The sequence below is a fragment of the Triticum aestivum genome, chromosome 6D (assembly GCF_018294505.1).
Source record: "Triticum aestivum cultivar Chinese Spring chromosome 6D, IWGSC CS RefSeq v2.1, whole genome shotgun sequence".
Taxonomy (NCBI): Eukaryota; Viridiplantae; Streptophyta; class Magnoliopsida; order Poales; family Poaceae; genus Triticum; species Triticum aestivum.
Genome location: NC_057811.1, coordinates 30,907,770 through 30,918,898, shown reverse-complemented (window position 1 = coordinate 30,918,898; position 11,129 = coordinate 30,907,770). Strand labels below are relative to the sequence as shown.

Here is an 11,129-nt window from a genome sequence, read left to right as displayed (position 1 = left end):
TTTGATGGGCCCTTTAGTACCGGTTGGTCTGGCCAACCGCGACTAAAGGACTAACCTTTAGTCCCGGTTGGTCTGGCCAACCGCGACTAATGGCCTTCGGGCCAGCCTGAGGACCTTTAGTCCCGGTTGGCCAGGCCAACCGGGACTAAAGCCCCTCCCGTCCGCCAGCTGTCGACCGAGCGCGCTGGGCCCAGATAGTTGGTCGCGGGTCTCCTCCCGAACCGCGACTAAAGACCCCTTTAGTCCCGGTTCGATTATTTTGGGGACTAATGGGGGCGTATGGAAGCCTCTTTTTCTACTAGTGTGTACGATGGGGCGATGATGGCGCTTTATACGTTGTTTCCTTCTTGGATGCGTCGCTTTTGGAGAATTTGGACTTCGGGTATCGTCTTGGTGGTGGTTCTTTCTGTTGTTACAAGGAATTGATCACTTCAGCGGGATCTTTCGTTTCTTCTTATTCTTTTTATTTTTGGGTTGTGTACATTTTGTTGTTGCAGAGACTGGGTGTAATTGATATCTTCATGATATTAATATATTCTCTTTGTTAAAAAAACAATACCATATACTCTCTCTTCCTCCCATAATATAAGAGCGCTCTTATACTATGGGGCAGAGGGAGTAGAACACAAAGGTATGTAACTTTGTTTGGCATGTCCAGGTGGTGCTAGGGAATTATGTGCAAGGAGGGTCCAAATCAAAGTCCAAGAAAGCCGGGAAACCGCCGGCCTGGTTTTCGGTCCTCCGGACTCGCTCACCGGCGCTGGGCCCGACGTGGCATCACCCAGCTCAGGAAATAACCAAAACCTAACATCGCCGCCCTCCATTATGATGACGGGAGGGTGGCCTAGCTCTGGGATAGTTGACACGAGAAGTTCCAACATTGATACCAACTCTTCTAGAGGATAGCTCATATTTGTCGACACTTACATCTCCCGACAGATTTTTCTGTTTCCAAAAGTACCAGATGTATACTTTGAAATAGCTGATTTGGTTTTTCATATCACTAGGTGAATGCCCGTGCGTTGCTACGGGAGCCAAAAAATTTCATGCTTAAATTTGGCATACCAGCTTGTGTCACGTGTCCTGTCCATCTTACCTTCGTCGAGTCCAATATTCGAAGGCGCTTAGGCATATCTTCCTCAGAAGCCCGGGTTTTTGAATGAAAATGCGGGGCCATTCTATTTCATTGTGAATGAAAAATGGCAGATGAATTATTACAAGGTTTACATGTTCTTTTGAACTGGAACTACATTTCATTAATGGACAAGCTAAGCGGAATGGCTGGCTTCAGGGCTCTTCAGGCTAGCCATAGTGGGAGTAACTTAGCTAGTAACATAACGCATCCCAAGACAAACATGTTTATGTGACAAAGAGTTAATGAGGAGAGAGGTGTTTGTGGTAACATACTATGTTACTGTAACATAACACACCCCAATGCAAAATGAGTCTACAACCTAATAAATGAAGGCTTGTATGACACTAAACTTATGTTACTACCCACTATGAAGGTAGTAACATAGATAGTAACATATGCATGTTATTACTCTAAGTTACTTCCCACTATGACTAGCCTCACAAATAATGGAACATCCTCCTCCCAGGCAATGCTACACTGCGATAGCCACATCATCCACGGAGCCACCTTATTACAACTTCTTGGACATAAACTTTATTGGCTGAAAAATCATACTTCTGAAAGCTCACTCAGTTTCTAACGTGAAAATCGAGCAGGACAAATTGACCTTTCCCCCTCCCCTCCCCTCCCGCGACGCTCCCGCGGGCGTCCGGGAGGCAACCCTAGCGCCGCCGCCGCCACCCCCCTCCTTCTCTCTCTCCTCCCTCGCCGCCGCCAGGGGGCACGAGCGGGCGAAGCCCGGTCGTCGCCGGCAGCGGCGGGGCCATCTCGTATCCTTGCGCGGGGGGTGCGGCGCGGGCCAGATCTCGCCGGTGGGGTTGCTGCGCTTGATGCAGGGCGTAGCGGTGCGGCGGCGCTCCGGAGTGGGCCAGCGATGGCGGCGTGGCGTCGGGCGACAGGGGGCATGGTGGTGGTGCAGGCCGGCGGGTGGCAGCGGCGGTGGCTGCTTCGCAGCAGCGCCTCGGCGCCTCGTCTGGCGCTGCGGGTCGCGGGCGACCCTCTCGCCATGGATCTCTGGTGGAGGGGCGGCGCGGCAGCGGTGGAGGTGGGCGGCCCCTGTCCAGCCGGGCCCCTACGGCTGGACGGCGGCGCTCGGCGCGGGAAGGCCTCCCTGGTGACCTCTCATGGCTGCGGCTCGACGGTTCCGTCTTCCATGCTCCCTCCTCCTCGGCAGCGGGCGGTGGCCGGCACTCTCTTGCGGATCTGGGCGTTCGGCTTCGGGGGCGAGACAGGGTCTCGGGGGGGAGCTGGTAGGGGGACGGGTGCGCCGATGCGTACCCCGTCGCCGGCGCAGCGATGCCGGTCGTGGCCATAGGCCGCTCCTCCTCCTCCCCCTTCCCCCGGCCAACTGGGCACGGTTCCTCTTGAGGCAGTGGTCGCCGGCGGTTCTGAGGTGGTTGGGCTCATGGATCTTGTCCAAGGCGTGACCTTTGGGGCTTCTCGGGGTGGTCCGGTGGCGGGGCGGCGGCCCTGGCGGTGGGAGTCATGTTGGTCATAGGCGGGCTGCGCGACTCGGATGCGGGCGAGCAACCACGGCCGCTTGGGTGGCATGGTTGCAGGTGGTTGGCGGACCGGGGATGCAGCGGAAGGGTGGAGCACCGGGGTTCATCACTTACCTGTCCGTACACGGGTCGACGGTGGCGGCGTCCGCGGATGTCGTGTTCCTCCCTGCAGGCTCCGTCGTGGTGCTCTCACTCCTCCCGTCGTGTTCCGGGTGAAAACCTGATCTTTGGATCGGACGATGGCGACGGTCCGTGGTCGTGCCCTTCTTGGAGGCATCGTCTTGGAACCCTCGGTCCGGCGTGGTCCGTTGCACTTCTTCCCGGACGATCTCTCTTCTTGATGGTGGTCTCCGTCGGCTACAAGCGGTTCTTTTTGCTCATTTCTGTTGATACTTGGTAGTCGTTGAAGTTGTGTGTCGGTGTCCGGCATTCTTGTATCTTGCCTTGGGTTGTGTGGCGTGCCGGCATTCTTGTATCTTGCCTTGGGTTGTGTGGCGTGCGTTTGTATCGGTTACTTGGATGTAAGTGTTGGTGCTTTATATATAAAGCGGGGGAAAACCCTTTTTCGTAAAAATCATACTTCTTGATGAGGACTTGGGCGTGAAATTCTATCTCCACTCACTGGATCCCGCACATATGCCATTTAAAAATGTTTTTTTTTTCTAACATGCAATAGCTTCAGTTTGCAAAGCATCTGTAGCTTCAGTTTTTTTTTGCTAACATGCAATAGCTTCAGTTTGCAAAGTATCAGCTGCCTTTTGAATTCGTCCGACTCATAGTCCCCCTGAACACCCGCAATTACAAAGCCCTAGCCTCAAGCGTTTTTAGTTGAGTCAAAAGACACATCACTGTTTCTCTTTAGCACGTTGGCTGAAGGCGGTTTTTTCACTCATGTGCACTCCTATGAACCATACAACAATCTCATCTGTTTTTAGGATGCTTTGCCCTTCATTTTCTTGTTCCTTATCTTCCACCACGACCATAGGAGAGCTATGATCTTGATCATTGGCTTATGTCCATGTGCAGAACAGAGTGCCAGATATCTAGTTCCCAAAGGCAAAAGAAAAAGTGATATAGCTTTCGCCCGAGTGAGAATTCACATTTGGGCAGGGCGATTACTACAAACTTTCAATCTATTCTTCCTGCAGGAAGAATATGCAAGGCAATATAGATGTTGCTCGTTGTGTCAGATGAAAATTTCTTCCCAGATTTAAGGAACTCCTTATGGACATAATAGCTGAAAGTTTCTTCCCAGCTTGAAGACAATATTCATGTAAGCAAATAAGTAAGAACTTTGCAACACTTTCAAGTGAGTTATAACCACGTCTCCTTTTAGCACTCTCAGGTGGTCGAAACCCTTGTTTCTATCTAAAACGGCATGTTTTGCTAAAAAGTATTGTTCTTCAAACTTTACTTTGTCATACATCTAGTCTATCCCAATTCGAATCTACATCCATCCATGATTTTGCATGCCTATAATTATACAAACGCCAAGCCAGCAGACCATGTGTCTCTAGTGTGTTTCGAGGGTTGTGACATGCAATACCCAGATTGCATACATAACCAGCTACCTGAATAATTTTGACTAACAAAATGAAGTACCTACACCAGATTAACAGAAACACTTCACCGTCTTTAAGCATTGATATTCTGACCAAAGGGACTACACAAAAACTCTTCCAGCTTAATGATATCAGTCGAATTTCTCTTTAGTCAAATAAGGGCTATTTTATCAGGGAACAATAATATGCAGGTACTGATTCCATCATTTCACTGAACTATATAAAGAGAAGAACAATTTATTTTTTAGAAATATTCATTTTTCAAATAAAGGACTTCATAGAGTTAAGATGACATGCACGATGAAAGCTCTAACTCTCCCCATAGTCCCAAAACAAGCGACTCCGTGATTATCTTTAGATGCACTAATGTACACAGATTCATGTGAATTACAACCCACAGAAAACAACTATAAGATGCAACATTAAGCTTTGAAATTTCTGTTAGGAAAGAAATGATAGCACCATTTCATTTAGAAATGGAACATATATAGATAGGCATCCATTTAACTGGTATTTTAGATATATCTTTGTCTTAGTTTCACAGAACACATCCAATTGACAATACGTTCCCGGCCATTCAAGATTGGAAGTGTGGTATCCCCGCTGAAGCACACTATCAAACCTCCAAAACTGTTATTTGATGGCCACTTAGACTGATCAAATGTAACACAACACCACATATTGCACATACTGCAGGCTTCCGATCACGTATGGTTAGCACCTGGACATTTCATATATCATAATTAGATCGACTAAGTGATATGAAAGCTGTCTACAATGATGATATGCATAACACCATTAGCTCTTTTTCTCAAAAGTAAGTCAAAGTAGCAACTACATGACAATTAATGCTTCTTAGACACATCATACAGTCAACAACATAACTGAGGTCTGCAGCTTACTACATGACAAAATTACAAGGCTGCGGAAGATTTGACCGTACCCGCTCATGCTTCATCATGAAATTGTCAAAATTTAATGTTGACAAAATTTCCAAGCCCACGCCGTAGGTGGAAAAAATTCGATGTTGCCAATCGGTAAACATGAACTGGCTGTGTTTGACCAATGCAGTGGCATCGATCCATAGCCTGCAAATCCACATTTGAGGATTCTGCAGAATGAAGCAAAAATTCAGCATATGACAGTCATGAAATTTGAATTGAAGGAAAGCATCGTACCAAGGAAATTACCACCAGTGGCAGCCAGCTCCCAATTCTTTATGAGAATTTCCCTCTCCTGCCTAAGCTCCCCAATCTTTCATACAAGAACGCACGAGAGAAATTGGGAGCCAGAAACAATAACCAAGAAAAGTATGGTGAGGCAAGGGAGGGGAGTGGTGCAGGTCTTGCTGATGACGTCCGCGAAACCGTCAGTAGCGAGGTGCGCCGTGGTGGCGGTGCCGACGTTCCTGATCCTAGCGGCAGGCAGCCCGGCCATACCGCCCACCCGCGCCTCCGCCTGCATCAGCGGGCGGGCTAGTCAGGGTGGATATGGGATTTGGGTTAGGGTTTGTTCACGGAGGAGATCGGCGACACGGCGGTGTGATGTCGGAGTTGAATAAGAAGATGTTGCCCCGACGTGATTCAGAGGGGCACACGGTCGAACACGTGGTCGTCGAACGGGTTCCCAAGCGGCATCACGCGCGTTCTCCAGCGTGTTGACGTCGAGCTCCTCAAGGATCTGAGAATGGTGGCACAAAGGGAAGAAGGGGCCCGTGAGGAAGAGATGGCGACGCACGATGTATGGCTGGTGGCGGCGCAGAGTAGCTCATATGGGGTAGTGGCATACATGGGGCGGCCGCGATGGGTGGAAGAGGGTAGCTGCAGCGTATGGCGTGGGTTCAAGGAGAGAGCGTCGGAGATCCGTGCGTGCGGGGCTTTCCGAGTTTTCTCGTTCGCTGTGACTAAGCCGACATATCATCTTGAAATTTACGAAGTCACCGTACACGCCTCGTTGTCGTGTCGCCGGAAATCCGAAAATAAATTCGGAAATAATGCGAGCACCAGGACTTGAACCCTGATGGGCTGGGATACCACTGTCCCTCTAACCATCTAACTACAGGTTGGTTCGCCACTACGTGTTTTTCAAGTAGTAGAGATTCTTATAGATTATTCGCCAGGCTGTGTTGCTGTTGCATCAATATAATTTTGTTTATATTTCAGCGAAAACGTTATTTTCCTTTCAGCATATGGAACACATCGTAACGTACAAGGCTGGAGTTGCTCTTAGTAGAGTATAAGAACATCGGAAATAACAGATGTCTCAAACCTGCAACAGCTTGTCATTCTGTGGAAACAACATTCCCCAAGTGAATTACCGTTCCGGTGGAGATGAGGAATGTGGAAAATAAACTGTTAAGTTTGAGCATCACCTTAATGCCGAGTGGGGAGCAGGTCGGCGCATATCGATTCATGACCCCTCTTTGTAACTAGAAACTTCGTGAAGTTCCATTTGATATGCTCTCCAAATACACACAAGAAATTTGGAGAAGTCTTCCAGCCTTGTTCACATATGACATTACACACAAACATCATAGTAGCTAACATAAGTTGAGTGTTTAACTTGGTCACTACTTCACCAATGACAATTACTCAAAAGCTCCACTGTGTTCAAACTACTGATAAATGAAAACAGGCGATAATAAGCAAGGTTCATCTTCACTCTTCAGTCTTTAGAGGCAGCCCTTTCTCCATCCTCTATAAAATGGCAGCAATGAAAAAAAAACTAGTGAAGAACACAAGATTTGAATGCAAGATGAATTGACAGCATGTCGCATATTCAACATGTCCACACACGTGCAGTGTTTCCCAAAAAGACAATAGAGATAGAGAATTGCAGACGACTAACATTCAAAAAAGGTGGCTGATGGTGAAATACATAGTGACATTCCACTTCAGTTACAGACCAACTAGTGCTCTTGATTGTACAGTGGTTCAATTTTCAAAATCACATCAGCAACACTACTTTTCTCAGCACAGTCAACGAGTATATGGAGTCATCTAAACAAAATCATGCAACGGCACAACTAATCTTGTACATGGCACAACTAAAAGAGCAAAGAAAAACAAATAGCAGAGCAGTTTCAAACACCAAAAATGGACACCAAACAGATTTAGTAACCTCAGAACAATCATCAAGTTTCAGGGGATACAAGCACGAAAAAGATAAACAGGTCGCCAGAAAACAGGCTCGAAACTAAAAACAGTTTGATAACTACAAACATCGAGGAGCTTTCAGGTATTCTTCTTCTAATACATCTAAAAATTCACATGGGAATCGAACAAAAACTTGACAGGCACACAACTACTAACAAATTGAAGGAGATTGGGACTCGAACCTGCATATTTGTCTCTGATTCCCATATGCGAAAATGAAGACGTTTGTGGCGGACATTCTCCCAAAAAACAGCATCGTCAAGGTACTTCAGAAGATGATAAACACGGAAGAAATAATTAGTCAAGTGTATCAAGTTGCCGCAAAATGGTTTTTTGCCACACAGTTATAAAATTACATCGAAGCTGTCTCTTATCCTTTCCTCCTCTTCTTTTATCAGTTCTTCATCCTCAACTATCTGCACCCGAGGAAAAAACACATAGTTAACATTGACGCAGCAAAATATAAATGCAACTGTGAAAGACAGACCACAGATAAGTAACATTGAAGATACTAAAACGCTAGCCAGTACATAGATCACCGTACAGTGTTATGGGAGACGCGCCACTGCTTCTCATTACAAGGACCAAAACCAATTGGGAAACGGATGTTCACGTGGCCTCCTTTGAATAAACCAGCAGGGGGGTGCTTCATATCAGTACTTCCATTGTTTATACAGCCATGACAGATAGCTTCATCATCTGAAGACAGGTAGGAAATTTGTCATTTAAATGTCAGATTTTTTTTTTCGAAAAGGGGGGACTCCCCGGCCTATGCATCAGAACGATGCATACGGCCACATTTAAGTGCCAGATAACTAGCCTGGCTCAGATACAACGAGAATAGCTGAATAAGTGGCAAGAAAATGCATGATTGCAGCACCTACAAATGGCTGTGCGTGAACCAGTTGGATTGCGATATTACAAACATAAAGCTATGTATGCTATAAGATGGCATGAAGGGCAGACAAACAGGTCAGCAGTAAGGGCTCCACAATAAACCAGAAAAATATTCACAATTATTACATATTATATCTAAAATCTAACTTCAAACACTATTCCAAAAATGCCTTATTTGAGGTAAGAGTGTAAGCTGTCCACGCCGTCAGCGCCAACCCCACAGAAAATGCTGAGGAAATACCCTAGCGTATCGTCCTGATCTATATCTAACAGCTAATTTCAAATAGTATTCCAAAAATGCATAATTTGGGATAAGAGTAAACTACGCACCGTTGCTGTCAGTGTTAACCCTAAAGAAAGTGCTGATATAATATCCTAGCGTATGGTTCTGATCACGTGCGACTTCAGCCAAGAGAAGATTAGCACTGCCCGCATCATCAGCAGCTCCTTTAGCCTTGACAGTGATGTTGAGATGATAATACCATTTACCGACACCTTCACAGATTGCTTGCCAATGAACAATATCTTTGAGTTCATCTGCACGATCCTAGAATAAGCATGGGTTGGTCAGTAATGTTGCATGCACAAAGCAGTAACAATAAAATACAGTGCAAGCCTGGTAGCAGGACAGAGTGATGGCGATCGAGCAGGATGGACAGAAAATGAACCTTATCGTCGTTCTGCTTGTCCAGTAAGGCTTCAACCAGTCTTCGAAGCTTCTCCTGTTCCCTGTTGGCTATTTGAACCCTTGTACAGGTCTTCCTTGTGCCATCTGGCCAGAAAAGAAATTCACGTATGACACGCTCCTTGTGTGGGAGTTCGTCAGACCTAATTTTAGATCAAAGCATATGATTAATAGATGTTCGTTCTTGAGAGAAGGTAAACGATTTTTCTTTTGAGAGAGAGAGAGAGACAGAGAGAGAGAGAGAGAGAGAGAGAGAGAGATGAGAACATTACATGGCAATGCTATTGCGACAAGCATAGGCAACAACCGCACTTTGAACGTCATCAAGGCTCTGGAACGGCCCACCCAGAGGAGGATACGTGTGAAAAACTGCTGAACGATCCATTCTGACATAAACTGGTGTAGGCAAACCGGGGTCTCTCCAGGTCAAAACATGGTTGGTGTCCCACGGCTTTCGAACCCTGCAAATGGGCAGGCTCGGTCAATGGCTAGAAGAACGCACTGGTAGAAAAAAGCCCTTTAGTCCCGGTTCGCAACAGCCTTTAGTCCCGGCTGTGCAACCGGGACTAAATATGCGTGACTAAAGACCCTCCCCTTAATCGCGCCACTTACAAACCGCGACTAAAGGCTTTAGTCCCGGTTCTCGTGGCTGACCCGGACTAAAGGCCCGTCCACGTGGCCGCCAGGGGTCCGTCGGGGCGGAGGACCTTTAGTCCCGGTTCTCGTGGCTAACCGGGACTAAAGGCCTCGTCCGCAGGTTTAGGGTTTTAGCCCCCCTAAACCTGGTTTCTTTTTAATTTGTAGTGTTTTATTTCTTTTATATTTTATTTTGTGTTTTGTTTTAATTTTGATGAAGTTTCAGTACCCATATTCTACGATACTATATACATGCATATGAAATTTCAAACAAGAAGAATTCAAAAGGAATATATAATATATATTCAATCTCGGGTGACCATATACAACTTCGAACAAGTTTCCATACACAATTAGGATGGAGGACCATATACAACTTCGAACAAGTTTCAATCTCTGGTATGCATATAAATGTCTGCGTCCTCGGTATAGTGTTCTCCTTTAGGATTGATGACTTCCCTCAAGAAAAATCCTGCTAATTCATCTTGAATTGGTCGGAAGCGAGCTTCTGGACTAAGCCTCCTCCGCAAGTTATCCGTCGTGTTCCGCACGCTATCCAATGCCTTCCGCTCAGAGGTTAGTCTCCGGATGTTCTCACAAACATAGTATCCACATAGATTGGTCCCCGGTGGCTGCTTATCCACATTAACTAACCTTCTGAAATCTAGCTCATGTTTGAATTCACCGACAATTTTTTCTGAGAACCGTCTCCAAACCCTACAGGGCAAAGAAAATTAAATGAACAAGAGAGTTATTAGTTACTTGATATTAGGAAATGAACGAAAGAGACCGATCGATATAGAGCTCAAATGATTGAAAATAATTACTTTTGCAGCATTTTTCTCATGTCGGCCCAACGCTTTGGATCTGAATCCATAGAGTCCATGATTAGAACTCTGGAGGTGTGAAGTTCAATATTTAGCAGAATCCAGTGGAACCTGGGGACACGTTACATGCACAGCCATGCATAACTCATCGATTAGACATACCATGCATGGAGTAAACAAAAGAGAATGGGCACAAGAGAGAAACACTCACCCAAAATGGTAAGGAAATAGAATATGACTTTTGAGTTGATGTTTTCTAAGAAACTTGTACAAGTCTTTCTCCACGTCTTCGGGGTGATATTGTAACACATGTCCATTAATGATATGTGGGTCAATGAACCCAACATCATGGATGTTTCTTATTTTGCATTCCCAAATCTTCAATCTGCATAATAGCGTACGCAACAATATAGTTAGGACTATATATATATATATATATATATATATATATATATATATATATATATATATATATATATAGTGCAGGCAATGAAGAACGAGATGAGGTAGAAATAAATCACTTACAGAACGTAGCAACTCAGCATAGATTTGTCGAGGTCGCGCAGATTGAACAGCTGGAACAATTCACTCATATGAACTTGTACAGAGTACCGTTTGGTGTGATGCTCCTCTGTAACATCCGCATAAACATATTCTTTGTCGGCCCATGTTATGAATTGCTTGTACCAACGTAGCAGATTTCGCATTTGTGGTGGTAGACTCTTTTCCC

The 11,129-nt window shown here is 45.8% G+C and overlaps 1 pseudogene; it reads left to right on the top strand.

Moving 5' to 3' along the window:
• LOC123142377 (AT-hook motif nuclear-localized protein 11-like) overlaps nucleotides 1-906 on the top strand; it is a 26,094-nt pseudogene extending 25,188 nt beyond the window's left edge.
• Nucleotides 907-11,129: the final 10,223 nt, after the last annotated feature.